General features: G+C 56.1%; 1 protein-coding gene across 1 annotated transcript in view; it reads left to right on the forward strand.

Annotated features, from left to right (window-relative positions):
- LOC140405523 (growth/differentiation factor 11-like) overlaps positions 1–23,244 on the forward strand; it is a 421,047-nt gene that overhangs the window by 344,921 nt on the left and 52,882 nt on the right. The window lies entirely within an intron of this gene.

Below are 23,244 nucleotides of genomic sequence, written 5' to 3' on the forward strand. Positions count from 1 at the left end.
TAACCCCCTGGGCCCTGTTCTCTCTCTCTCTGTACTCATCCTGTGTAACCCCCTGGGCCCTGTTCTCTCTCTCTCTCTGTACTCACCCTGTGCAACCCCTGGGCCCTGTTCTCTCTGTACTCACCCTGTGTAACCCCCTGGGCCCTGTTCTCTCTCTCTGTGCTCACCCTGTGTAACCCCTGGGCCCTGTTCTCTCTGTACTCACCCTGTGTAATCCCCTGGGCCCTGTTCTCTCTCTCTCTGTACTCACCCTGTGCAACCCCTGGGCCCTGTTCTCTCTGTACTCACCGTGTGTAACCCCTGGGCCCTGTTCTCTCTCTCTCTGTACTCACCCTGGTAACCACTGGGCCCTGTTCTCTCCCTCTCTGTGCTCAACCTGTGTAACCCCTGGGCCCTGTTCTCTCTCTCTCTGTACTCCCCCTGTGTAACCCCTGGGCCCTGTTCCCTCTCTCTCTGTACTCACCCTGTGTAACCCACTCGGCCCTGTTCTCTATCTCTCTGTACTCACCCTGTGTAACCCCCTGGGCCCTGTTCTCTTTCTCTCTGTACTCACCCTGTTTAACCCCTGGGCCCGGTTCTCTCTCTCTCTGTACTCACCCTGTTTAACCCCTGGGCCCTGTTCTCTCGCTCTCTGTACTCACCCTGTGTAACCCCTGGGCCCTGTTCTCTCTGTGTAACCACTGGGCCCTGTTCTCTCTCTCTCTGTACTAGCCCTGTGTAACCCACTGGGCCCTGTTCTCTCTCTCTCTGTACTCTTCCTGTCTAACCCCTGGGTCCTGTTCTCTCTCGCTCTCTGTACTCACCCTGTGTAACCCCCTGGGCCCTGTTCTCGCTCTCGGTACTCACCCTGTGTAACCCCTGGGCCCTATTCTCTCTCTCTCTCTCTGTACTCACCCTGTGTAACCCCCTGGGCCCTGTTCTCTCTCTCTCTCTGTACTCACCCTGTGTAACCCCTGGGCCCTATTCTCTCTCTCTCTCTCTGTACTCACCCTGTGTAACCCCCTGGGCCCTGTTCTCTCTCACTCTGTACTCACCCTGTGTATCCCATGGGCCCTGTTCTCTCTCTCTCTCTCTCTGTACTCACCCTGTGTAACCCCCTGGGCCCTGTTCTCTCTCTCTGTACTCACCCTGTGTAACCCCCTGGGCCCTGTTATCTCTCTCTGTACTGACACTGTGTAACCCCCTGGGCCCTGTGCTCTCTCTCTGTACTCACCCTGTGTAACCCCTGGGCCCTGTTCTCTCTCTCTCTGTACTCTTCCTGTCGAACCCCTGCGTCCTGTTCTCTCTCTCTCTGTACTCTTCCTGTGTAACCACTGGGCCCTGTTCTCTCTCTGTATTCACCCGGTCTAACCCCTGGGTCCTGTTCTCACTCTCTCTGTACTCACCCTGTGTCACCCCAGGGCCCTGTTCTTTAACTCTCTGTACTCACCCTGTGTAACCCCCTGGGCCCTGTTCTCTCTCTCTCTCTCTGTACTCACCCGGTCTAACCCCTGGGTCCTGTTCTCTCTCTCTCTGTACTCACCCTGTGTAACCCCCTAGGCCCTGTTCTCTCCCTCTGTACTCACCCTGTGTAACCCCTGGGCCCTGTTCTCTCTCTCTCTGTACTCACCCTGTGTAACCCCTGGGCCCTGTTCTCTCTCTCTCTGTACGCACCCTGTGTAACGCCTGGGCCCTGTTTTCTCTCTCTCTGTACTCACCCTGTGTATCCCATGGGCCCTGTTCTCTCTCTCTCTGTCTGTACTCACCCTGTGTAACCCCCTGGGCCCTGTTCTCTCTCTGTCTGTACTCACCCTGTGTAACCCCCTGGGCCCTGTTCTCTCTCTCTCTGTACTCACCCTGTGTAACCCCCTGGGCCCTGTTATCTCTCTCTCTGTACTGACCCTGTGTAACCCCCTGGGCCCTGTTCTCTCTCTCTCTCTCTCTCTCTGTACTCACCCTGTGTAACCCCTGGGACCTGTTCTCTCTCTCTCTGTACTCACACTGTGTCACCCCCTGGGCCCTGTTATCTCTCTCTCTGTACTCACCCTGTGTAACCCCTGGGCCCTGTTCTCTCTCTCTCTGTACTCACCCTGTGTTCCCCCCTGGGCCCTGTTCTCTCTCTCTCTGTCCTCACCCTGTGTAACCCCTGGGCCCTGTTCTCTCTCTCTCTCTGTACTCACCCTGTGTAACCCCTGGGCCCTGTTCTCTCTCTCTGTACTCACCCTGTGTAACCCCTGGGCCCTGTTCTCTCTCTCTCTGTACTCTTCCTGTCGAACCCCTGCGTCCTGTTCTCTCTCTTTCTGTACTCACCCTGTGTAACCACCTGGGCCCTGTTCTCTCTCTCTGTGCTCACCCTGTGTAACCCCGAGCCCTGTTCTTTCTCTCTCTGTCCTCACCCTGTGTAACCCCCTAGGCCCTGTTCTCTCTCTCTCTCTGTACTCACCCTGTGTTACCCCTGGGCCCTGTTCTCTCTCTCACTCTACGCACCCTGTGTAACCCCTGGGCCCTGCTCTCTCTCTCTCTGTTCACCCTGTGTAACCCCCTGGGCCCTGTTCTCTCTCTCTCTGTACTCACCCTGTGTAACCCCTGGGCCTTGTTCTCTCTCTCTGTACTCATCCTGTGTAACCCCCTGGGCCCTGTTCTCTCTCTCTGTACTCACCCTGTGCAACCCCTGGGCCCTGTTCTCTCTGTACTCACCCTGTGTAACCCCTGGGCCCTGTTCTCTCTCTCTCTGTACTCACCCTGTGTAACCCCTAGGCCCTGTTCTCTCTCTCTGTACTCATCCTGTGTAACCCCTGGGCCCTGTTCTCTCTGTACTCACCCTGTGTAACCCCCGGGGCCCTGTTCTCTCTCTCTGTGCTCACCCTGTGTAACCCCTGGGCCCTGTTCTCTCTGTACTCACCCTGTGTAATCCCCTGGGCCCTGTTCTCTCTCTCTCTGTACTCACCCTGGTAACCACTGGGCCCTGTTCTCTCCCTCTCTGTGCTCAACCTGTGTAACCCCTGGGCCCTGTTCTCTCTCTCTCTGTACTCACCCTGTGTAACCCCTGGGCCCTGTTCTCTCTCTCTCTGTACTCACCCTGTGTAACCCACTCGGCCCTGTTCTCTATCTCTCTGTACTGACCCTGTGTAACCCCCTGGGCCCTGTTCTCTTTCTCTCTGTACTCACCCTGTTTAACCCCTGGGCCCTGTTCTCTCTCTCTCTGTACTCACCCTGTTGAACCACGGGGCCCTGTTCTCTCTCTCTGTACTCATCCTGTGTAACCCCCTGGGCCCTGTTCTCTCTCTCTCTCTGTACTCACCCTGTGTAACCCCCTGGGCCCTGTTCTCTCTCTCTCTCTGTACTCACCCTGTGTAACCCCCTGGGCCCTGTTCTCTCTCTCTCTGTCCTCACCCTGAGTAACCCCTGGGCCCTGTTCTCTCTCTCTCTGTACACACCCTGTGTAACCCCCTGGGCCCTCTTCTCTCTCTCTGTACTCACCGTGTGTAACCCCTGGGCCCTGTTCTCTCTCTCTCTGTGCTCACCCTGTGTAACCCCTGGGCCCTGTTCTCTCTCTGTGTACTCACGCTGTGTAACCCCCTGGGCCCTGTTCTCTCTCTCTCTGTACTCATCCTGTGTAACCCCCTGGGCCTTGTTCTCTCTCTCTCTCTCTGTACTTATCCTGTGTAACACCTGGGCCCTGTTCTCTCTCTCTGTACTCATCCTGTGTAACCCCCTGGGCCCTGTTCTCTCTCTCTCTGTACTCATCCTGTGTAACCCCCTGGGCCCTGTTCTCTCTCTCTCTCTGTACTCACCCTGTGCAACCCCTGGGCCCTGTTCTCTCTGTACTCACCCTGTGTAACCCCCTGGGCCCTGTTCTCTCTCTCTGTGCTCACCCTGTGTAACCCCTGGGCCCTGTTCTCTCTGTACTCACCCTGTGTAATCCCCTGGGCCCTGTTCTCTCTCTCTCTGTACTCACCCTGTGCAACCCCTGGGCCCTGTTCTCTCTGTACTCACCGTGTGTAACCCCTGGGCCCTGTTCTCTCTCTCTCTGTACTCACCCTGGTAACCACTGGGCCCTGTTCTCTCCCTCTCTGTGCTCAACCTGTGTAACCCCTGGGCCCTGTTCTCTCTCTCTCTCTGTACTCACCCTGTGTAACCCCTGGGCCCTGTTCCCTCTCTCTCTGTACTCACCCTGTGTAACCCACTCGGCCCTGTTCTCTATCTCTCTGTACTCACCCTGTGTAACCCCCTGGGCCCTGTTCTCTTTCTCTCTGTACTCACCCTGTTTAACCCTGGGCCCGGTTCTCTCTCTCTCTGTACTCACCCTGTTTAACCCCTGGGCCCTGTTCTCTCGCTCTCTGTACTCACCCTGTGTAACCCCTGGGCCCTGTTCTCTCTGTGTAACCACTGGGCCCTGTTCTCTCTCTCTCTGTACTAGCCCTGTGTAACCCACTGGGCCCTGTTCTCTCTCTCTCTGTACTCTTCCTGTCTAACCCCTGGGTCCTGTTCTCTCTCGCTCTCTGTACTCACCCTGTGTAACCCCCTGGGCCCTGTTCTCGCTCTCGGTACTCAGCCTGTGTAACCCCTGGGCCCTATTCTCTCTCTCTCTCTCTCTCTGTACTCACCCTGTGTAACCCCCTGGGCCCTGTTCTCTCTCTCTCTCTGTACTCACCCTGTGTAACCCCTGGGCCCTATTCTCTCTCTCTCTCTCTGTACTCACCCTGTGTAACCCCCTGGGCCCTGTTCTCTCTCACTCTGTACTCACCCTGTGTATCCCATGGGCCCTGTTCTCTCTCTCTCTCTCTCTGTACTCACCCTGTGTAACCCCCTGGGCCCTGTTCTCTCTCTCTGTACTCACCCTGTGTAACCCCCTGGGCCCTGTTATCTCTCTCTGTACTGACACTGTGTAACCCCCTGGGCCCTGTGCTCTCTCTCTGTACTCACCCTGTGTAACCCCTGGGCCCTGTTCTCTCTCTCTCTGTACTCTTCCTGTCGAACCCCTGCGTCCTGTTCTCTCTCTCTCTGTACTCTTCCTGTGTAACCCCTGGGCCCTGTTCTCTCTCTGTACTCACCCGGTCTAACCCCTGGGTCCTGTTCTCACTCTCTCTGTACTCACCCTGTGTCACCCCAGGGCCCTGTTCTTTAACTCTCTGTACTCACCCTGTGTAACCCCCTGGGCCCTGTTCTCTCTCTCTCTCTGTACTCACCCGGTCTAACCCCTGGGTCCTGTTCTCTCTCTCTCTGTACTCACCCTGTGTAACCCCCTAGGCCCTGTTCTCTCCCTCTGTACTCACCCTGTGTAACCCCTGGGCCCTGTTCTCTCTCTCTCTGTACTCACCCTGTGTAACCCCTGGGCCCTGTTCTCTCTCTCTCTGTACGCACCCTGTGTAACGCCTGGGCCCTGTTTTCTCTCTCTCTGTACTCACCCTGTGTATCCCATGGGCCCTGTTCTCTCTCTCTCTGTCTGTACTCACCCTGTGTAACCCCCTGGGCCCTGTTCTCTCTCTGTCTGTACTCACCCTGTGTAACCCCCTGGGCCCTGTTCTCTCTCTCTCTGTACTCACCCTGTGTAACCCCCTGGGCCCTGTTATCTCTCTCTCTGTACTGACCCTGTGTAACCCCCTGGGCCCTGTTCTCTCTCTCTCTCTCTCTCTCTGTACTCACCCTGTGTAACCCCTGGGACCTGTTCTCTCTCTCTCTGTACTCACACTGTGTCACCCCCTGGGCCCTGTTATCTCTCTCTCTGTACTCACCCTGTGTAACCCCTGGGCCCTGTTCTCTCTCTCTCTGTACTCACCCTGTGTTCCCCCCTGGGCCCTGTTCTCTCTCTCTCTCTGTCCTCACCCTGTGTAACCCCTGGGCCCTGTTCTCTCTCTCTCTCTGTACTCACCCTGTGTAACCCCTGGGCCCTGTTCTCTCTCTCTGTACTCACCCTGTGTAACCCCTGGGCCCTGTTCTCTCTCTCTCTCTGTACTCTTCCTGTCGAACCCCTGCGTCCTGTTCTCTCTCTCTCTGTACTCTTCCTGTCGAACCCCTGCGTCCTGTTCTCTCTCTCTCTCTGTACTCTTCCTGTGTAACCCCTGGGCCCTGTTCTCTCTCTCTGTACTCACCCTGTGTAACCCCCTGGGCCCTGTTCTCTCTCTCTCTGTACTCACCCTGTGTAACCCCTGGGCCCTGCTCTCTCTCTCTCTGTACTCACCCTGTGTAACCACCTGGGCCCTGTTCTCTCTCTCTGTGCTCACCCTGTGTAACCCCGAGCCCTGTTCTTTCTCTCTCTGTACTCACCCTGTGTAACCCCCTAGGCCCTGTTCTCTCTCTCTCTCTGTACTCACCCTGTGTTACCCCTGGGCCCTGTTCTCTCTCTCACTCTACGCACCCTGTGTAACCCCTGGGCCCTGTTCTCTCTCTCTCTCTGTACTCACCCTGTGTAACCCCCTGGGCCCTGTTCTCTCTCTCTCAGTACGCACCCTGTGATCCCCTGGGCCCTGTACACTCTCTCTCTCTGTACTCACCGTGTGTAACCCGTGGGCCCTGTTATCTGTCTCTGTACTCACCCTGTGTAACCCCCTGGGCCCTGTTCTCTCTCTCTCTGTACTCACCCTGTGTCACCCCCTGGACCCTGTTATCTCTCTCTCTGTACTCGCCCTGTGTAACCCCCTGGGCCCTGTTCTCTCTCTCTCTGTACTCACCCTGTGTAACCCCTGGGCCCTGTTCTCTCTCTCTGTACTCACCCTGTGTAACCCCTGGGCCCTGTACTCTCTCTCTCTCTCTGTACTCATCCTGAGAAACCCCCTGGGCCCTGTACTCTCTCTCTCTCTCTGTACTCATCCTGAGAAACCCCCTGGGCCCTGTTCTCTCTCTCTCTCTCTGTACTCATCCTGTGTAACCCCTGGGCCCTGTTCTCTCCCTCTGTACTCACCCTGTGTTACCCCTGGGCCCTGTTCTCTCTCTCTCTGTACGCACCCTGTGTAACGCCTGGGCCCTGTTTTCTCTCTCTCTGTACTCACCCTGTGTAACCCCTGGGCCCTGTTTTCTCTCTCTCTCTGTACTCACTCTGTGTAACCCCTGGTCCCTGTTCTCTCTCTCTCTCTCTGTACTCACCCTGTGTAACCCCTGCGTCCTGTTCTCTCTCTCTCTGTACTCATCCTGTGTAACCCCTGGGCCCTGTTCTCTCTCTCTCTGTACTCACCCTGTGTAACCCCTGGGCCTTGTTCTCTCTCTCTGTACTTATCCTGTGTAACCCCCTGGGCCCTGTTCTCTCTCTCTGTACTCACCCTGTGCAACCCCTGGGCCCTGTTCTCTCTGTACTCACCCTGTGTAACCCCTGGGCCCTGTTCTCTCTCTCTGTGCTCATCCTGTGTAACCCCCTGGGCCCTGTTCTCTCTCTCTCTCTGTACTCACCCTGTGTAACCCCTAGGCCCTGTTCTCTCTCTCTCTGTACTCACCCTGTGTAACCCCCTGGGCCCTGTTCTCTCTCTCTCTCTCTCTGTACTCACCCTGTGTAACCCCGAGGCCCTGTTCTCTCTCTCTCTGTACTCAGCCTGTGTAACTCCTGGGCCCTGTTATCTCTCTCTCTGTACTCACCCTGTGTAACACCTGGGCCCTGTTCTCTCCCTCTCTCTGTACTCGCCCTGTGTATCCCCTGGGCCCTGTTCTCTCTTTCTGTGCCCATCCTGTGTAACCCCTGGGCCCTGTTCTCTCTCTCTCTCTCTCTCTCTGTACTCACCCTGTGTATCCCCTGCGCCCTGTTCTCTCTCTCTCTCTGTACTCACCCTGTGTAACCCCTGGTGCCTGTTCTCTCTCTCTCTGTACTCACCCTGTGTAACCCCCTGGGCCCTGTTCTCTCTCTCTGTACTCACCCGGTCTACCACCTGGGTCCTGTTCTCTCTCTCTCTCTGTACTCACCCTGTGTCACCCCTGGGCCCTGTTCTCTCTCTCTCTGTACTCACCCTGTGTAACCCCCTGGGCCCTGTTCTCTCTCTCTGTGCTCACCCTGTGTAACCCCCTGAGCCCTGTTCTCTCTCTCTCTGTACTCATCCTGCATAACCCGTGGGCCCTGTTCTCTCTCTCTCTGTGCTCACCCTGTGTAACCCCCTGGGCCCTGTTCTCTCTCTGTACTCTTCCTGTCTAACCCCTGCGTCCTGTTCTCTCTCTCTCTGTACTCATCCTGCATAACCCGTGGGCCCTGTTCTCTCTCTCTCTGTGTACTCACTCTGTGTAACCCCCTGGTCCCTGTTCTCTCTCTCTCTCTGTACTCCCCCTGTGTAACCCCCTGAGCCCTGTTCTCTCTCTCTCTGTGCACACCCTGTGTAAGCCCTGGGCCCTGTTCTCTCTCTGTGCTCATCCTGTGTAACCCCTGGACCCTGTTCTCTCTCTCTCTGTGCTCACCCTGTGTAACCCCTGGGCCCTGTTCTTTCTCTCTCTGTACTCACCCTGTGGAAACCCCTGGGGCCCTGTTCACTCTCTCTGTACTCACCCTGTGTAACCCCTGGGCCCTGTACTCTCTCTCTCTGTACTCATCCTGAGAAACCCCCTGGGCCCTGTTCTCTCTCTCTCTCTGTACTCTTCCTGTCGAACCCCTGCGTCCTGTTCTCTCTCTCTCTGTACTCATCCTGTGTAACCCCTGGGTCCTGTTCTCTCTCTGTACTCACCCTGTGTCACCCCCTGGGCTCTGTTCTCTCTCTCTGTGCTCACCCTGTGTAACCCCCTGAGCCCTGTTCTCTCTCTCTCTCTCTCTGCACTCACTCTGTGTAACCCCTGGGCCCTGTTCTCTCTCTGTACTCACCCTGTGTAACCCCTGGGCCCTGTTCTCTCTCTCTGTACTCACCCTGTGTAACCCCTGGGCCCTGTTCTATCTCACTCTGTACTCAAAGAACAAAGAACAAAGAAATGTACAGCACAGGAACAGGCCCTTCAGCCCTCCAAGCCCGTGCCGACCATGCTGCCCGACTAAACTACAATCTTCTACACTTCCTGGGTCCGTATCCTTCTATTCCCATTCTATTCATATATTTGTCAATGTGTAACCCTGTGTAACCCCCTGGGCCCTGTTATCTCTCTCTCTGTACTCACACTGTGTAACCCCCTGGGCCCTGTCCTCCCTCTCTCTGTACTCACCCTGTGTATCCCCCTGGGCCCTGTTCTCTCTCTCTGTACTCACCCTGTGTAACCCCTGGGCCCTGTTATCTCTCTGTACTCACTCTGTGTAACCCCTGGGCCCTGTTCTCTCTCTCTCTCTCTCTCTGTACTCATCCTGAGAAACCCCCTGGGCCCTGTTCTCTCTCTCTCTGTGCTCTTCCTGTCTAACCCCTGCGTCCTGTTCTCTCTCTCTCTGTACTCACCCTGTGTAACGCCTGGGCCCTGTTTTCTCTCTCTCTGTACTCACTCTGTGTAACCCCTGGGCCCTGTTATCTCTCTGTACTCACTCTGTGTAACCCCTGGGCCCTGTTGTACTCACCCTGTGTAACCCCCTGGGCCCTGTTCTCTCTCTGTACTCACTCTGTGTAACCCCTTGGCCCTGTTCTCTCTCTCTCTGTGCTCACCCTGTGTAACCCCTGGGCCCTCTTCTCTCTCTGTACTCACTCTGTGTAACCCCTTGGCCCTGTTCTCTCTCTCTCTGTGCTCACCTTGTGTAACCCCTGGGCCCTGTTTTCTCTCTCTCTGTACTCACCCTGTGTAACCCCTGGGCCCTGTTCTCTCTCTCTGTACTTGCCCTGTGTAACCCCTGGACCCTGTTATCTCTCTCTCTGTACTCACTGTGTAACACCTGGGCCCTGTTCTCACTCTCTCTGTACTCACCCTGTGTAACCCCTGGGCCCTGTTCTCTCTCTCTCTGTACTCACCCTGTGTAACCCCCTGAGCCCTGTTCTCTCTCTCTGTGCTCACCCTGTGTAACCCCCTGAGCCCTGTTCTCTCTCTCTCTCTGTACTCACCCTGTGTAACCCCTGGGCCCTGTTCTCTCTCTCTCTCTCTGTATTCACTCTGCATAACCCCTGGGCCCTGTTCTCTCTTTCTGTGCCCATCCTGTGTAACCCCTGGGCCCTGTTCTCTCTCTCTCTCTCTCTCTCTCTGTACTCACCCTGTGTAACCCCCTGAGCCCTGTTCTCTCTCTCTCTCTGTACTCACTCTGGGTAACCCCTGGTCCCTGTTCTCTCTCTCTCTCTGTACTCGCCCTGTGTAACCCCCTAGGCCCTGTTCTCTCTCTCTCTCTGTACTCATCCTGCATAACCCGTGGGCCCTGTTCTCTCTCTCTCTGTCCTCACCCTGTGTAACCCCTGGGCCCTGTTCTCTCTCTCTCTGTACTCACCCTGTGTAACCCCCTGGGCCCTGTTCTCTCTCTCTGTGCTCACCCTGTGTAACCCCCTGGGCCCTGTTCTCTCTCTCTCTGTAATCACTCTGTGTAACCCCTGGGCCCTGTTGTACTCACCCTGTGTAACCCCCTGGGCCCTGTTCTCTCTCTCTCTGTACTCACTCTGTGTAACACCTGGGCCCTGTTCTCACTCTCTCTCTACTCACACTGTGTAACCCCTGGGCCCTGTTCTCTCTCTCTCTCTCTCTCTCTCTCTGTACTCACCCTGTGTAACACCCTCGGCCCTGTTCTCTCTCTCTCTGTACTCACCCTGTGTAACCCCTGGGCCCTGTACACTCTTTCTCTGTACTCACCCTGTGTATTCCCTGGGCCCTGTTCTCTCTCTCTCTGTACTCACCCTGTGTAACCCCTGGTGCCTGTTCTCTCTCTCTCTGTACTCACCCTGCATAACCCGTGGGCCCTGTTCTCTGCCTCTGTACTCACCCGGTCTAAACCCTGGGTCCTGTTCTCTCTCTCTGTACTCACCCTGTGTCACCCCTGGGCCCTGTTCTCTCTCTCTCTGTGCTCACCCTGTGTAACCCCCTGAGCCCTGTTCTCTCTCTCTCTGTACTCACCCTGTGTAACCCCTGGTCCCTGTTCTCTCTCTCTCTCTCTCTCTGTACTCACCCTGTGTAACTCCCTAGGCCCTGTTCTCTCTCTGTACTCACCCTGTGTATCCCCTGGGCCCTGTTCTCTCTCTCTGTACTCTTCCTGTCGAACCCCTGCGTCCTGTTCTCTCTCTCTCTGTACTCATCCTGTGTAACCCCTGGGTCCTGTTCTCTCTCTCTGTACTCACCCTGTGTAACCCCCTGAGCCCTGTTCTCTCTCTCTCTGTACTCACCCTGTGTAACCCCCTGAGCCCTGTTCTCTCTCTCTGTGCTCACTCTGTGTAACCCCCTGAGCCCTGTTCTCTCTCTCTCTGTACTCACTCTGTGTAACCCCCTGAGCCCTGTTCTCTCTCTCTCTGTACTCACCCTGTGTAACCCCTGGGCCCTGTTCTCTCTCTCTCTGTACTCACCCTGTGTAACCCCTGGGCCCTGTTCTCTCTCTGTACTCAAAGAACAAAGAAATGTACAGCACAGGAACAGGCCCTTCGGCCCTCCAAGCCCGTGCCGACCATACTGCCCGACTAAACTACAATCTTCTACACTTCCTGGGTCCGTATCCTTCTATTCCCATCCTATTCATATATTTGTCAATGTGTAACCCTGTGTAACCCCCTGGGCCCTGTTATCTCTCTCTCTGTACTCACCCTGTGTAACCCCCTGGGCCCTGTTCTCTCTCTCTCTGTACTCACCCTGTGTAACCCCTGGGCCCTGTTCTCTCTCTCTGTACTCACCCTGTGTAATCCCTGGGCCCTGTTATCTCTCTCTCAGTACTCACCGTGTGTAACCCCCTGGGCCCTGTTATCTCTCTCTCTGTACTCACCCTGTGTAACCCCTGGGCCCTGTTCTCTCTCTCTGTACTCACCCTGTGTAATCCCTGGGCCCTGTTATCTCTCTCTCTGTACTCACCCTGTGTAACCCCGTGGGCCCTGTTCTCTCTCTCTGTGCTCACCCTGTGTAACCCCCTGGGCCCTGTCTCTCTTTCTCTGTGCTCATCCTGTGGAACACCCCGGGCCCTGTTCTCTCTCTCTCTGTACTCACCCTGTGTAACCCCTGGGCCCTGTTCTCTCTCTCTCTGTACTCATCCTGAGGAACCCCCTGGGCCCTGTTCTCTCTCTCTCTGTACTCATCCTGAGGAACCCCCTGGGCCCTGTTCTCTCTCTCTCTCTGTACTCATCCTGTTTAACACCTGGGCCCTGTTCTCTCTCTCTGTACTCACCCGGTCTAACCCCTGGGTCCTGTTCTCTCTCTCTCTGTACTCACCCTGTGTAACCCCTGGGACCTGTTCTCTCTCTCTGTACTCACTCTGTGTAACCCCTGGGCCCTGTTGTACTCACCCTGTGTAACCCCCTGGGCCCTGTTCTCTCTCTCTCTGTACTCACCCTGAGTAACCCCTGGGCCCTGTTCTCTCTCTCTCTGTACTCACCCTGTGTAACCCCTGGTCCCTGTTCTCTCTCTCTCTCCCTCTACTCAACCTGTGTAACCCCCTAGGCCCTGTTCTCTCTCTCTCTGTACTCACCCTGTGTAACCCCCTGAGCCCTGTTCTCTCTCTCTCTGTACTCACTCTGTGTAACCCCTGGGACCTGTTGTCTCTCTCTCTCTGTACTCACTCTGTGTAACCCCTGGGCCCTGTTGTACTCACCCTGTGTAACCCCCTGGGCCCTGTTCTCTCTCTCTGTGTACTCACGCTGTGTAACCCCTGGGCCCTGTTCTCTCTCTCTCTCTGTACTCACCCTGTGTAACCCCTGGGCCCTGTTCTCTCTCTCTGGACTCACCCTGTGTAACCCCTGGGCCCTGTTCTCTCTCTCTCTCTCTCTGTACTCACTCTGTTTAACCCCTGGGACCTGTTGTACTCACCCTGTGTAACCCCCTGGGCCCTGTTCTCTCTCTGTACTCACTCTGTGTAACCCCCTTGGCCCTGTTCTCTCTCTCTCTGTACTCACCCTGCGTAACCCCCTCGGCCCTGTTCTCTCTCTCTGTACTCACCCTGTGTTGCCCCTGGGCCCTGTTCTCTATCTCTCTGTACTCACCCTGTGTAACCCCTGGGCCCTGTTCTCTATCTCTCTGTACTCTTCCTGTCTAACCCCTGCGTCCTGTTCTCTCTCTCTCTCTGTACTCATCCTGTGTAACACCTGGGCCCTGTTCTCTCTCTCTCTCTGTACTCACCCTGTGTAACCCCTGGTCCCTGTTCTCTCTCTCTCTCTCTGTACTCACCCTGTGTAACCCCCTAGGCCCTGTTCTCTCTCTCTGTGCTCACCCTGTGTAACCCCCTGAGCCCTGTTCTCTCTCTCTCTGTACTCACTCTGTGTAACCCCTGGGCCCTGTTGTACTCACCCTGTGTAACCCCCTGGGCCCTGTTCTCTCTCTCTCTGTGTACTCACGCTGTGTAACCCCTGGGCCCTGTTCTCTCTCTCTCTCTGTACTCACCCTGTGTAACCCCTGGGCCCTGTTCTCTCTCTCAGGACTCACCCTGTGTAACCCCCTGAGCCCTGTTCTCTCTCTCTTTGTACTCACCCTGTGTAACCCCCTGAGCCCTGTTCTCTCTCTCTCTCTGTACTCACTCTGTTTAACCCCTGGGCCGTGTTCTCTCTCTCTCTGTACTCACTCTGTGACACCCCTGGGCCCTGTTGTACTCGCCCTGTGTAACCCCCTGGGCTCTGTACTCACTCTGTGTAACCCCCTTGGCCCTGTTCTCTCTCTCTCTGTGCTCACCCTGTGTAACCCCTGGGCCCTGTTCTCTCTCGCTCTCTGTACTCACCCTGCGTAACCCCCTCGGCCCTGTTCTCTCTCTCTGTACTCACCCTGTGTAACCCCTGGGCCCTGCTCTCTCTCTCTCTGCTCATCCTGTGTAACCCCTGGGCCCTGTTCTCTCTCTCTGTACTTACCCTGTGTAACCCCTGGGCACTGTTCTCTCTCTCTGTACTCACCCTGTGTAACCCCTGGGCCCTGTTCTCTCTCTCTGTACTCACCCTGTGTAACTCCCTGGGCCCTGTTCTCTCTCTCTCTGGTCATCTTGTGTAACCCCTGGGCCCTGTTCTCTCTCTCTGTACTCACCCTGTGTAACCCCTGGGCCCTGTTCTCTCTCTCTGTACTCACCCTGTGTAACCCCTGGGCCCTGTTCTCTCTCTCTGTACTCACTCTGTGTAACCCCTGGGCCTTGTTCTCCATCTCTCTGTACTCACCCTGTGTAACCTCTGGGCCCTGTTCTCTCTCTCTCTGTACTCTTCCTGTCTAACCCCTGCGTCCTGTTCTCTCTCTGTACTCACCCTGTGTAACCCCTGGGCCCTGTTCTCTCTCTCTCTCTGTACTCACGCTGTGTAACCCCTGGGCCCTGTTCTCTCTCTCTCTGTACTCACCCTGTGTAACCCCTGGGCCCTGTTCTCTCTCTCTGTACTCACCCTGTGTAACCCCTGGGCCCTGTTCTCACTCTCTCTGTACTCACGCTGTGTAACCCCTGGGCCCTGTTCTCTCTCTCTCTGAACTCACCCTGTGTAACCCCCTGAGCCCTGTTCTCTCTCTCTCTCTCTGTACTCACTCTGTGACACCCCTGGGCCCTGTTGTACTCCCCCTGTGTAACCCCCTGGGCCCTGTTCTCTCTCTGTACTCACCCTGTGTAACCTCCTGGGCCCTGTTCTCTTTCTCTCTGTACTCACCCTGTTTAACCCCTGGGCCCTGTTCTCTCTCTCTCTGTACACACCCTGTTTAACCCCTGGGCCCTGTTCTCTCTCTCTGTACTCACCCTGTGTAACCGCTGGGCCTTGTTCTCTCTCTCTCTCTCTGTACTTATCCTGTGTAACACCTGGGCCCTGTTCTCTCTCTCTGTACTCATCCTGTGTAACCCCCTGGGCCCTGTTCTCTCTCTCTCTCTGTACTCACCCTGTGCAACCCCTGGGCCCTGTTCTCTCTGTACTCACCCTGTGTAACCCCCTGGGCCCTGTTCTCTCTCTCTCTGTGCTCACCCTGTGTAACCACTGGGCCCTGTTCTCTCTGTACTCACCCTGTGTAATCCCCTGGGCCCTGTTCTCTCTCTCTCTGTACTCACCCTGTGCAACCCCTGGGCCCTGTTCTCCCTGTACTCACCCTGTGTAACCCCTGGGCCCTGTTCTCTCTCTCTCTCTGTACTCACCCTGGTAACCACTGGGCCCTGTTCTCTCCCTCTCTGTGCTCAACCTGTGTAACCCCTGGGCCCTGTTCTCACTCTGTGTACTCACGCAGTGTAACCCCCTGGGCCCTGTTCTCTCTCTCTCTCTGTACTCACCCTGTGTAACCCCTGGGCCCTGTTCTCTCTCTCTCTGTACTCACCCTGTGTAAACCACTCGGCCCTGTTCTCTATCTCTCTGTACTCACCCTGTGTAACCCCCTGGGCCCTGTTCTCTTTCTCTCTGTACTCACCCTGTGTAACCCCCTGGGCCCTGTTCTCTCTCTGTACTCACCCTGTTTAACCCCTGGGCCCTGTTCTCTCTGTACTCACTCTGTGTAACCCCTGGGCCCTGTTCTCTCTTTCTCTGTACTCACCCTGTGTAACCCCTGGGCCCTGTTCTCTCTCTCTGTACTCACCCTGTGTAACCCCCTGGGCCCTGTTCTCTCTCTCTCTGTCCTCACCCTGTGTAACCCCCTGGGCCCTGTTCTCCCTCTCTGTACTCATCCTGTGTAACCCCCTGGGCCCTGTTCTCTCTCTCTCTGTCCTCACCCTGTGTAACCCCTGGGCCCTGTTCTCTCTCTCTCTGTACACACCCTGTGTAACCCCCTGGGCCCTCTTCTCTCTCTCTCTCTGTACTCACCCTCTGTAACCCCTGGGCCCTGTTCTCTCTCTCTCTGTGCTCACCCTGTGTAACCCCTGGGCCCTGTTCTCTCTCTCTCTCTCTGTACTCACCCTGTGTAACCCCTGGGCCCTGTTCTCTCTCTCTGTACTCACACTGTGTAAGCCCTGTGCCCTGTTCTCTCTGTACTCACCCTGTGTAACCCCTGGGCCCTGTTCTCTCTCTCTCTGTACTTACCCTGTGTAACCCCCTGGGCCCTGTTCTCTCTCTCTCTGTACTCACCCTGTATAACCTCTGGACCCTGTTCTCTCTGTCTCTGTACTCACTCTGTGTAACCCCTGGGTCCTGTTCCCTCTCTCTCTATACTCACTCTGTGTAACCCCTGGGCCCTGTTCTCTCTCTCTGTGCTCACCCTGTGTAACCCCTGGGCCCTGTTCTCTCTCTCTCTCTCTGTGCTCACCCTGTGTAACCCCTGGGCCCTGTTCTCTCTCTCTCTCTCTCTCTGTGCTCATCCTGTGTAACCCCTGGGCCCTGTTCTCTCTCTCTCTCTCTGTGCTCACCCTGTGTAACCCCTGGGCCCTGTTCTTTCTCTCTCTGTACTCACCCTGTGAAACCCCTGGGCCCTGTTCTCTCTCTCTCTCTGTACAATTCCTGTCGAACCCCTGCGTCCTGTTCTCTCTCTCTCTGTACTCATCCTGTGTAACCCCTGGGTCCTGTTCTCTCTCTGTACTCACCCTGTGTAACCCCCTGGGCCCTGGTCTCTCTCTCTCTGTGTACTCACCCTGTGTAACCCCTGGGCCCTGTTCTCTCTCTGTACTCACCCTGTGTAACGCCCTGGTCTCTCTCTCTCTGTGTACTCACCCTGTGTAACCCCTGGGCCCTGTTCTCTCTCTCTCTCTCTCTGTACTCACCCTGTGTAACCCCTGGGCCCTGTTCTCTCTCTCTCTCTCTGTACTCACCCTGTGTAACCCCTGGGCCCTGTTCTCTCTTTCTCTGTACTCGCCCTGTGTAACCCCTGAGCCCTGTTCTCTCTCTCTCTGTACTCACCCTGTGTAACCCCCTGTGCCCTGTTCTCTCTCTCTCTGTACTCACCCTGTGTAACCCCTGGGCCCTGTTCTCTCTCTCTCTGTACACACCCTGTGTAACCCCTGGGCCCTGTTCTCTGTGTAACCACTGGGCCCTGTTCTCTCTCTCTCTGTACTCGCCCTGTGTAACCCACTGGGCCCTGTTCTCTCTCTCTCTGTACTCTTCCTGTCTAACCCCTGGGTCCTGTTCTCTCTCGCTCTCTGTACTCACCCTGTGTAACCCCTGGGACCTGTTCTCTCTCTCTGTACTCACCCTGTGTAACCCCTGGGCCCTATTCTCTCTCTCTCTCTGTACTCACCCTGTGTAACTCCCTGGGCCCTGTTCTCGCTCTCGGTACTCACCCTGTGTAACCCCTGGGCCCTGTTCTCTCTCTCTCTGTACTCACGCTGTGTAACCCCTGGGCCCTGTTCTCTCTCTCTCTGTACTCACTCTGTGACACCCCTGGGCCGTGTTCTCTCTCTCTCTGTACTCACTCTGTGACACCCCTGGGCCCTGTTGTACTCACCCTGTGTAACCCCTGGGCCCTGTTCTCTCTCGCTCTCTGTACTCACCCTGTGTAACCCCCTCGGCCCTGTTCTCTCTCTCTCTCTGTACTCACCCTGTGTTACCCCTGGGCCCTGTTCTCTCTCTCTCTCTGTACGCACCGTGTGTAACCCCTGGGCCCTATTTTCTCTCTCTCTGTACTCACCCTGTGTAACCCCTGGGCCCTGTTCTCTCTCTCTGTACTCACACTGTGTAAGCCCTGTGCCCTGTTCTCTCTGTACTCACCCTGTGTAACCCCTGGGCCCTGTTCTCTCTCTCTCTGTACTTACCCTGTGTAACCCCCTGGGCCCTGTTCTCTCTCTCTCTGTACTCACCCTGTATAACCTCTGGACCCTGTTCTCTCTGTCTCTGTACTCACTCTGTGTAACCCCTGGGTCCTGTTCCCTCTCTCTCTATACTCACTCTGTGTAACCCCTGGGCCCTGTTCTCTCTCTCTGTGCTCACCCTGTGTAACCCCTGGGCCCTGTTCTCTCTCTCTCTCTCTGTGCTCACCCTGTGTAACCCCTGGGCCCTGTTCTCTCTCTCTCTCTCTCTCTGTGCTCATCCTGTGTAACCCCTGGGCCCTGTTCTCTCTCTCTCTCTCTGTGCTCACCCTGTGTAACCCCTGGGCCCTGTTCTTTCTCTCTCTGTACTCACCCTGTGAAACCCCTGGGCCCTGTTCTCTCTCTCTCTCTGTACAATTCCTGTCGAACCCCTGCGTCCTGTTCTCTCTCTCTCTGTACTCATCCTGTGTAACCCCTGGGTCCTGTTCTCTCTCTGTACTCACCCTGTGTAACCCCCTGGGCCCTGGTCTCTCTCTCTCTGTGTACTCACCCTGTGTAACCCCTGGGCCCTGTTCTCTCTCTGTACTCACCCTGTGTAACGCCCTGGTCTCTCTCTCTCTGTGTACTCACCCTGTGTAACCCCTGGGCCCTGTTCTCTCTCTCTCTCTCTCTGTACTCACCCTGTGTAACCCCTGGGCCCTGTTCTCTCTCTCTCTCTCTGTACTCACCCTGTGTAACCCCTGGGCCCTGTTCTCTCTTTCTCTGTACTAGCCCTGTGTAACCCCTGAGCCCTGTTCTCTCTCTCTCTGTACTCACCCTGTGTAACCCCCTGTGCCCTGTTCTCTCTCTCTCTGTACTCACCCTGTGTAACCCCTGGGCCCTGTTCTCTCTCTCTCTGTACACACCCTGTGTAACCCCTGGGCCCTGTTCTCTGTGTAACCACTGGGCCCTGTTCTCTCTCTCTCTGTACTCGCCCTGTGTAACCCACTGGGCCCTGTTCTCTCTCTCTCTGTACTCTTCCTGTCTAACCCCTGGGTCCTGTTCTCTCTCGCTCTCTGTACTCACCCTGTGTAACCCCTGGGACCTGTTCTCTCTCTCTGTACTCACCCTGTGTAACCCCTGGGCCCGATTCTCTCTCTCTCTCTGTACTCACCCTGTGTAACTCCCTGGGCCCTGTTCTCGCTCTCGGTACTCACCCTGTGTAACCCCTGGGCCCTGTTCTCTCTCTCTCTGTACTCACGCTGTGTAACCCCTGGGCCCTGTTCTCTCTCTCTCTGTACTCACTCTGTGACACCCCTGGGCCGTGTTCTCTCTCTCTCTGTACTCACTCTGTGACACCCCTGGGCCCTGTTGTACTCACCCTGTGTAACCCCTGGGCCCTGTTCTCTCTCGCTCTCTGTACTCACCCTGTGTAACCCCCTCGGCCCTGTTCTCTCTCTCTCTCTGTACTCACCCTGTGTTACCCCTGGGCCCTGTTCTCTCTCTCTCTCTGTACGCACCGTGTGTAACCCCTGGGCCCTATTTTCTCTCTCTCTGTACTCACCCTGTGTAACCCCTGGGCCCTGTTCTCTCTCTCTCTCTGTTCTCACCCTGTGTAACCCCTGGGCCCTGTTCTCTCTCTCTGTACTCACTCTGTGTAACCCCTGGGCCCTGTTCTCTCTCTCTGTACTCCCCCTGTGTAACTCCCTGGGCCCTGTTCTCTCTCTCTCTCTGGTCATCTTGTGTAACCCCTGGGCCCTGTTCTCCATCTCTCTGTACTCACCCTGTGTAACCTCTGGGCCCTGTTCTCTCTCTCTCTGTACTCACCCTGTGTAACACCTGGGCCCTTTCTCTCTCTCTCTCTGTACTCACCCTGTGTAACACCTGGGCCCTTTCTCTCTCTCTCTCTCTGTACTCACCCTGTGTAACCCCCTGAGCCCTGTTCTCTCTCTCTCTGTACTCACCCTGTGTAACCCCCTGGGCCCTGTTGTACTCACCCTGTGTAACCCCCTGGGCCCTGTTCTCTCTCTCTCTGTACTCACCCTGTGTAACCCCTGGGCCCTGTTCTCTCTCTCTCTGTACTCACCCTGTGTAACCCCTGGGCCCTGTTCTCTCTCTCTCTGTACTCATTCTGTGTAACCCCTGGGCTGTGTTCTCTCTCTCTCTCTGTACTCATCCTGTGTAACCCCCTGGCCCCTGTTCTCTCTCTCTCTCTCTGTACTCACACTGTGCAACCCCTGGGCCCTGTTCTCTCTCTCTCTGTGCTCACCCTGTGTAACCCCTGGGCCCTGTTCTCTCTGTACTCACCCTGTGTAACCCCCTGGGCCCTGTTCTCTCTCTCTCTGTGCTCACCCTGTGTAACCCCTGGGCCCTGTTCTCTCTGTACTCACTCTGTGTAACCCCTGGGCCCTGTTGTACTCACCCTGTGTAACCCCCTGGGCCCTGTTCTCTCTCTCTCTCTCTGTACTCACGCTGTGTAACCCCTGGGCCCTGTTCTCTCTCTCTCTGTACTCACCCTGTGTAACCCCTGGGCCCTGTTCTCTCTCTCTCTGTACTCACCCTGTGTAACCCCTGGGCCCTGTTCTCTCTCTCTCTGTATTCATTCTGTGTAACCCCTGGGCTGTGTTCTCTCTCTCTCTCTGTACTCACACTGTGCAACCCCTGGGCCCTGTTCTCTCTGTACTCACCCTGTGTAACCCCCTGGGCCCTGTTCTCTCTCTCTCTGTGCTCACCCTGTGCAACCCCAGGGCCCTGTTCTCCCTGTACTCACCCTGTGTAACCCCTGGGCCCTGTTCTCTCTCTCTCTGTACTCACCCTGGTAACCACTGGGCCCTGTTCTCTCCCTCTCTGTCCTCACCCTGTGTAACCCCTGGGCCCTGTTCTCTCTCTCTCTCTGTACACACCCTGTGTAACCCCCTGGGCCCTCCTCTCTCTCTCTCTCTGTACTCACCCTGTGTAACCCCTGGGCCCTGTTCTCTCTCTCTCTGTGCTCACCCTGTGTAACCCCTGGGCCCTGTTCTCTCTCTCTCTGTACTCACTCTGTGTAACCCCTGGGCCCTGTTCTCTCTCTCTGTACTCACCCTGTGTAACCCCTAGGCCCTGTTCTCTCTGTACTCACTGTGTAACCCCTGGGCCCTGTTCTCTCTCTCTCTTTCCTCACCCTGTGTAACCCCTGGGCCCTGTTCTCTCTCTCTCTCTGTACTCACTCTGTGTAACCCCCTGGGCCCTGTTCTCTCTCTCTCTGTACTCACTCTGTGTAACCCCTGGGCCCTGTTCTCTCTCTGTACTCACTCTGTGTAACCCCTGGGCCCTGTTCTCTCTCTCTGTACTCACCCTGTGTAACCCCTAGACCCTGTTCTCTCTGTACTCACTGTGTAACCCCTGGGCCCTGTTCTGTCTCTCTCTGTACTCACCCTGTGTAACCCCTGGGCCCTGTTCTCTCTCTCTCTGTACTTACCCTGTGTAACCCCCTGGGCCCTGTTCTCTCTCTCTCTGTACTCACCCTGTATAACCTCTGGACCCTGTTCTCTCTGTCTCTGTACTCACAATGTGTAACCCCTGGGTCCTGTTCCCTCTCTCTCTATACTCACTCTGTGTAACCCCTGGGCCCTGTTTTCTCTCTCTCTCTCTCTGTACTCACCCTGTGTAACCCCTGGGCCCTGTTCTCTCTCTCTCTCTCTGTACTCTTCCTGTCTAACCCCTGGGTCCTGTTCTCTCTTGCTCTCTGTACTCACCCTGTGTAACCCCTGGGCCCTGTTCTCTCGCTCTCTGTACTCACCCTGTGTAACCCCCTGGGCCCTGTTCTCTGTGTAACCACTGGGCCCTGTTCTCTCTCTCTCTGTACTCGCCCTGTGTAACCCACTGCGCCCTGTTCTCTCTCTCTCTGTACTCTTCCTGTCTAACCTCTGGGTCCTGTTCTCTCTCGCTCTCTGTACTCACCCTGTGTAACCCCTGGGACCTGTTCTCTCTCTCTGTACTCACCCTGTGTAACCCCTGGGCCCTATTCTCTCTCTCTCTCTGTACTCACCCTGTGTAACCCCCTGGGCCCTGTTCTCGCTCTCGGTACTCACCCTGTGTAACCCCTGGGCCCTATTCTCTCTCTCTGTACTCACCCTGTGTAACCCCTTGGGCCCTGTTCTCTCTCTCTCTGTACTCACCCTGTGTAACCCCTGGGCCCTATTCTCTCTCTCTGTACTCACCCTGTGTATCCCATGGGCCCTGTTCTCTCTCTCTCTCTCTGTACTCACCCTGTGTAACCCCCTGGGCCCTGTTCTCTCTCTCTGTACTCACCCTGTGTAACCCCCTGGGCCCTGTTCTCTCTCTCTCTGTACTCACCCTGTGTAACCCCATGGGCCCTGTTATCTCTCTCTCTGTACTGACACTGTGTAACCCCCTGGGCCCTGTTCTCTCTCTGTACTCACCCTGTGTAACCCCTGGGCCCTGTTCTCTCTCTCTGTACTCTTCCTGTCGAACCCCTGCGTCCTGTTCTCTCTCTCTCTGTACTCTTCCTGTGTAACCCCTGGGCCCTGTTCTCTCTCTCTGTACTCACCCGGTCTAACCCCTGGGTCCTGTTCTCTCTCTCTCTCTCTGTACTCACCCTGTGTAACCCCCTAGGCCCTGTTCTCTCTCTCTCTCTCTGTACTCACCCTGTGTTACCCCTGGGCCCTGTTCTCTCTCTCTGTACTCACCCTGTGTAACCCCTGGGCCCTGTTCTCTCTCTCTCTCTGTACTCACCCTGTGTCACCCCCTGGACCCTGTACTCTCTCTCTCTCTCTGTGCTCATCCTGATAAACCCCCTGGGCCCTGTACACTCTCTCTCTGTACTCTACCTGTCAAACCCCTGCGTCCTGTTCTCTCTCTCTCTGTACTCATCCTGTGTAACCCCTGGGCCCTGTTCTCTCTCTCTCTGTACTCACCCTGTGTAACCCCCTGGGCCCTGTTCTCTCTCTCTCTCTGTACGCACCCTGTGTAACGCCTGGGCCCTGTTTTCTCTCTTTCTGTACTCACCCTGTGTATCCCATGGGCCCTGTTCTCTCTCTCTCTCTGTACTCACCCTGTGTAACCCCCTGGGCCCTGTTATCTCTCTCTCTCTGTACTGACCCTGTGTAACCCCCTGGCCCTGTTCTCTCTCTCTCTCTGTACTCACCCTGTGTAACCCCTGGGACCTGTTCTCTCTCTCTCTGTACTCATCCTGTGTAACCCCTGGGCCCTGTTCTCTCTCTCGCTGTACTCACCCTGTGTAACCCCTGGGCCCTGTTCTCTCTCTCGCTGTACTCTTCCTGTCGAACCCCTGCGTCCTGTTCTCTCTCTCTCTCTCTGTACTCTTCCTGTGTAACCCCTGGGCCCTGTTCTCTCTCTCTGTACTCACCCGGTCTAACCCCTGGGTCCTGTTCTCACTCTCTCTGTACTCACCCTGTGTCACCCCTGGGCCCTGTTCTCTCTCTCTGTGCTCACCCTGTGTAACCCCCTGAGCCCTGTTCTCTCTCTCTCTGTACTCACCCTGTGTAACCCCTGGGCCCTGTTTTCTCTCTCTCTGTACTCACCCTGTGTAACCCCTGGGCCCTGTTCTCTCTCCCTCTGTGTTCATCCTGTGGAACCCCCTGGGCCCTGTTCTCTCTCTCTCTCTCTGTACTCACCCTGTGTAACCCCCTGGGCCCTGTTCTCTCTCTCTCAGTATGCACCCTGTGATCCCCTGGGCC

Source organism: Scyliorhinus torazame, chromosome X (genome assembly GCF_047496885.1).
Source record: "Scyliorhinus torazame isolate Kashiwa2021f chromosome X, sScyTor2.1, whole genome shotgun sequence".
Taxonomy (NCBI): Eukaryota; Metazoa; Chordata; class Chondrichthyes; order Carcharhiniformes; family Scyliorhinidae; genus Scyliorhinus; species Scyliorhinus torazame.